Source organism: Dioscorea cayenensis, chromosome 16 (assembly GCF_009730915.1).
Source record: "Dioscorea cayenensis subsp. rotundata cultivar TDr96_F1 chromosome 16, TDr96_F1_v2_PseudoChromosome.rev07_lg8_w22 25.fasta, whole genome shotgun sequence".
Lineage (NCBI taxonomy): Eukaryota > Viridiplantae > Streptophyta > Magnoliopsida > Dioscoreales > Dioscoreaceae > Dioscorea > Dioscorea cayenensis.
In genome coordinates this window covers 8,059,466-8,065,432 of record NC_052486.1, presented here as the reverse complement: position 1 = coordinate 8,065,432, position 5,967 = coordinate 8,059,466, and the positions used below count along the sequence as shown (strand labels likewise).

The 5,967-nt window shown below is 31.8% G+C and overlaps 1 long non-coding RNA gene across 1 annotated transcript; it reads right to left on the bottom strand.

Annotated features, from left to right (window-relative positions):
- Positions 1-2,765: 2,765 nt before the first annotated feature.
- On the bottom strand, positions 2,766-4,813 carry LOC120279653. The gene is made up of 3 exons (XR_005541976.1): positions 4,703-4,813; positions 3,473-3,602; positions 2,766-3,149 (listed from the first exon to the last, which is right to left on the bottom strand). It is a non-coding gene; the product is annotated as an uncharacterized LOC120279653 (long non-coding RNA).
- Positions 4,814-5,967: the final 1,154 nt, after the last annotated feature.

Genomic DNA, 5,967 nt, shown 5'->3' with positions numbered 1-5,967 from the left:
TACATAAATTTTTAACCTAGAACACCAACAAATAAGATAAACTCGTCAATTCATACAAAAAAAGAAATATTTTAAGTATATATGTTCAACACAAAAACAATAAGATATCGACAAATACATCTATAAGTCAACATCATGATCATCGATGGCGGTTGTGAATCACATGTGAGTAAACTCAGCGATCGTCGAAGAATCCTCCTCTCAAAACTCATCATCATGTCCTTCATTTGACGCATCATCTCCGCACGATATTGGTTCCTCTCCTCTTTCATTTCAAGCAAACTTTGTTGAAGCTCCTTGTTATTATCTTGTACTTGGCCAAGCGTCTGTTAAAACCTCTCCTCACGATCTTGGACTTGGTCAAGTGTTTGTTGAAGCCTCTCCTCACGATCTTGGACTTAACTAAGAGTTTGACACAAATCTCTAAACTCAGCATGTAGTGCCTCAAATGATGAACCTGTGGACAAACTCAAAGATGAATGTGGATAAAAGATACACGCCTGGGACCCTATTCCATAAACCCGACTTTTCTTTCCTCCCCCAACAGCCTCATAGTACAAAGCTGTTTCATCCACAATAGGAAGCTCGTCAAGCCCTTCTTGCGTTTGAGATGCTTGCTCCACAAGCTCCAGATAGCGATCCTACATCAATTAACTCAACTCATTAAATATTATTCATTAGCATCTCCTTATTAGTTTCAGACCGTTTATTGTTTAGAAAAAAAAAGTTCTGCCTGTTATCTTACTGGTTTCTTTTTCTACAGAGGCTGCAGAAGCAAAATTTAAAGAAGTAATGGCATCCTATGATTAAAAAAAGTTTATACTTTATTTGACACTCAGAATCCCTTATTTTGTGGATGAAAAAAGTCTAATCTTCACCGGATAAAATAAGGACTTATAGCAATTAAAAACCTTATGCACATCTTTATGAGTTTCTAGTGGTTATGTGAAGCCATGTGACTTATCTATTTATGTTAAAAAAATAAATAAAAATTAATAAAAATAAATAATTAATCAAAAGAACTTAATAATAATAATTAACAAATTTGAATAAGAATAGATTTTATTTATTAAAAAAATGGAGTTAAGAAGAAGAAAACTGATATTGAAAAAGAATATTAAATTTTAAATTTAAAAATATTTTCTAAAATAAGTTGAAAGTTATTAACAGTGAAAGTTTTGTGACCTTTAGTTTATATTAAACTATTAATTTTGGTTTACAAAAAATAGCACTTTGATTTTGGAATTCATCAAAACAATCCTTTTGAGTCTAAATTCCAAGAACACATAATAATATTAGTGAGATAAGTAAAAAAGTTAATGATTTTATTTAATTATATACTTTAGGTAATTAATTACTTTAAATAACAAGAAGACAAAGTCAAAGAACGAAACCCTCTAATACCAAACCTTACATTTAGAAACCAAACATAAAACAAAACCTAACCCTAACTAACCTTCTCTGATCAGACACCAACCAAAATTTAGCAAACCACTCATTCTCTTTTTCTTTAAAAACTCTCTCCTTCTCCTCCCTTCCTCTTCTCCAACCAAGAAAATCAACCCCTAGAAAGTCACATGGCATCCTATGAAAGTTTTTGCAGGAAGCTTTCCTTGGATCTCAAACTCAGAAAACGGTCCCGAGAGCTTATACTTCTCATAAAAAACAACTTCCATTAACAATTTTACACTTTATGAAGGTTATCTCAATGTAAAACATGCTTCCCACGTTTTATTGCATCAACTTATATTCATAAACTCGAAGAAAACCAGGGAATTATTGCTTATGTCATGAGAAAAGAACATTGTACCATAGGGGGTTCTTGCATGTTCAGATAGTTAACAGGATTTTGGCCCAAGCAAACAGATGGACATAGGAATTCTGACTGAATTAGTAAAACACACAGCCGAAAAATATTTTCTCTGTGCAGTATTGGCAGGGGTATGAGTAGAGAAAAATAGTGGATCACTTACACCCATAACTTACTACGAGAGGACTAATCCTTTTTTATCTAATGAAATACCAGTTCTTGCTTTATAACAAAAGAAGTGTACACAAAGATTCAAACCTAACTTGCATAACTGTGATTGCATTGACCTGTGAATTCATGATTCAATAAGAGCCTCAACAAAATACTAATCAGATACAAGTGATTTATCTGCTATAGCACTTAGGGCAACATGCCAAATCAAAAGAAAGAAGAAGCCTTTCTGTCAGACCTACTACTTGGAACATTAAAATTGAGGCATTTGATTCAACTTAGATGAGATTAAGATGCTCAACTTCAGTAATACATGACTAAGTTCTCCTGATGATAAAACCATAATAACATCCCAACTCTTCACTTAATCTGCAATATTCTTTACCACATGATCCTTCAAACAGGGATTGCTAACAGAACCCCTCGTTCTTGAAACAAATCAGTTTGTTATATTAATTCAGAATGCACATGCGAGGAATTCAAAAATGTCTAAAGCTTTCATCAATGAATAATGCCATCAAATAAAGACAATCAGAAGTGGCTAAATAAGAAATACTACAACACACTCAAACACTCTTCTAAATTCTCCTTCTCCAGCGCCAAGAACACACTCAAGTACACACTAGCATTCGGCTTGCATCCTCGTTCTATCATTTCGTCGATAAACTCATACGCCTTATCAATGCTAATAAAAGTTGAAATCTAGTCTGGCTATATATAGATAATATATAAATTAATCTAAAATATTATTCTTTTATAATAGAAGAATTAATTAACAACCATCTTGCTTCTAGTGACAACCCAAGCATAAGAACCGTTGAATGCTTTCCCGCCAGCCATTCTAGAGCAGCTGACTCACCATGAATACCAAACTATAGAATTATATATGACTGCTATCTAAAGCAGACCCACTTTCTTTAATGTTATATATACTTTTCCATTGATTCTTTAATCAAATTTATTTATATTTATTCATTTTTATTTTAATATTTCCAAAATAATTCAACTCAATGCTGCATGACAAATCAACCCAACCATAACGACCACTCAATCTAGTGTTTAATCTAAAATTCCTCCAATTCACAACCTTATTGATGTCGCTGCTTATGGGGCAGGGTAGAAAGGAACACTTGAACTCAAGTAGAGAAGAGCAAGGTGCTGTTACCTTCTGAAAACAAAATATCATAACAAAGCACATGCATTTATGAGAATATGAACATATAAATATATACAAGAGAAGAAAATTAAACAAAGGATGGAGATGAAAATGAAGATGATAAAGAAGTGAATCTTTGTCTTCATGGAGAGTTGAAGCCTTGTCTTCAGTAATGAAAATTCTTGAGGTACACTGCAATCTTTATAGTTTTTTATTTTTCTTTCAGAACAGGCTATTGCCTAAAGTATTATTATTTTTGCTATTAGAAAGTATTCACCCTGCTTGAACTATAATATTCTGGAGATCTTATAAAATAAAAGGTACTGTTTGGTTACCTTGTTGAAGTGGACATGGTGTAGGATATCTTAATTGAAGATCTACTAGGTGGTCACCCATATATTTCTTGAACAAAAGTGAAGCATTTTGAAGAAAGCAAGTATGGCCTTGGTGTGTTCTTCAACTTTCCTAGTATGAATTGAAATCAATATAAAAATACAAATAATATGGCATAACTGTTAAAACACAAATGAGATTAAATCAACTCTCATGAAAATTCATATATGAATTCATGTACATACACAAGAACATTTATATATATATATATATATATATATATATATATATATATATATGTTTGCAATTTAATTATCAAGAGTGTGTTGTGTTAATTAATTGCATGAAATCTTTGAAAGATGCATGGCAGGAAAAAGGATGATCAGAAGTAGATCAAACAAAAGACAAATGAGATTGCAAAGAGAGATGGATGGGCATGAACATTATACATGACATCCATGTCATCGACATTAATATTGGGTAGATTAATTGCTAAAAGGTAGGATTACAGCATGTTGGAATTTAATATTTCTGATTGAATTAGGTGGTGCAAATTTAATTTAAGTGATGTTGGTTAAATGTCCAACTCCATCTCATTTATGTTCTATTGATGATTTAATTTATGATCTACACAGACTTATCTGACCAGAGATGGTAATGCGATTATATAACTACCATAAGCATGTGTAGAATTTTCTCAAAAAACACAAGCACAATAATAAAACTGTACACTTTCCTGAATACAGATAAAACTTTTTACTTGAAATTAAGGATAACTCATTCTATCATTGTCACAAAAAGTACAATAAGATAATCCAATATAACTGAAATGGACCAACAAAACAACACATACGATAATACCATGACCAAGAGTTACCCTATATGTTTGCATGGTGACCTTATCATTAAGGATATGCATAATCTGCCCCATATTCCACATTAATTGCTAGATTGCCTGTGCCATAAATAATGTCAAGAAGGTTTAACATATACTTCCACATAAAATACCATCTTCATCTATGATTAATTCAACCTTTATCTCAATCTAGGTGTATCGGATCATTCTCCCCTATCAATCACATTAAAACCTTAGCTAAACAGTCGTTCGAAACCATTTGAGTTTTTCTCAAATGTGGACAAAAGCACCCAGACCTACAGATAGTGGAAAGGGCTTGGAACATCAATGTGATAGGAAATAGAAAGATATGGATTTCAAAGAAAAGGAAATCGACCTTCCTTTTTCTTTTTTAGGATGCTGGTCTGAGTTTTTCGTCTCGGTGCTTCTTGAAGTAGGTGATGAATTCTTTCTGCACTACCCGTTTGGCGGATTGGATGTTCAAGGCAATAAACTCACCTTTTTGACGATCTACAGGTTGTAGCTTGACCCTGGTCTCGGACTTCCCAAGTCACTGAGTCTTTGATAAAGTTTTTAAACAAAAGGGGATAACATGTGGGGATATCCACTCTCTGTTTTGCAGGATATGGCGCCAAGCTGACAACACATCTTTGTTTGACAAGTTAGAGTAGTATTCAAGTACATCATCATCGAAAAATTATTGAACAGAATCACAAAACATTATCAATATAAAAAATAATAATAATAACTAGATACTTTAAGATATCAATATAGGCAAAAATAAGTAACAGGACTAAGGCATACTACTGAATGTATGCAATTGATTGTAACTGATATAGTATGAATAACACTAATTACTCAATTAGTAATAAAGAATAAATATTTGAAGCAAATGAGCATTGTCACAGATTATTCAGAGAGTTTATCTTTGGGAAAACAAAAAAATTCAAAAGATGGTGTTTTGGGGAACACCATTTCCAAACCTACAGTTGACAGCATTTCTAGTTTAGTCTATTGACCTTTAGATCCTATTTTGGAGGAGATAAACACAATAAGGGTGCACAAATTTATATATATATATATTCCTCAAACTACAGTAATGCAAAGATTATTAGTCGGAAAACCATAAGTAATATATTAATTTTTAAACTGCTTAGCCCTTTCATCGTAAAATGTAGTAGTAAACTGATATTTTCTAATATTTAATAATATTTAAATAATACATTAATTTTTTAAACTGCTTCTAGTCCCTTTCTATTAGAAATGACAAAACGGATATTTTCTAATATTTAAATAATATATTCATTTTTTAAACTGTTTAGTCCCTTTTCTATTAGAAACGATTAGAACGGATATTTTCTAATATTTAATAATATATTAATTTTTAAACTGCTTTCAGTCCCTTTTTAATTGAGCAACGGATTAAAACGGATATTTTTAAAATCTTAATAAATCATATTTTTAAAACGCCCGTCAGGAAAGCTGCTGTTATTTAAATCATATTTAAAACCCATTGTTATTCCGCTGTTAACTGCTGCAAGTACAAACAAAATAAATTCGCTTAATATTCTGCTTTTTAAATTGTAATCTTTTTATAACTAGTTATATCACGCAGCGATGCTTTTACTCATACTTGATTTG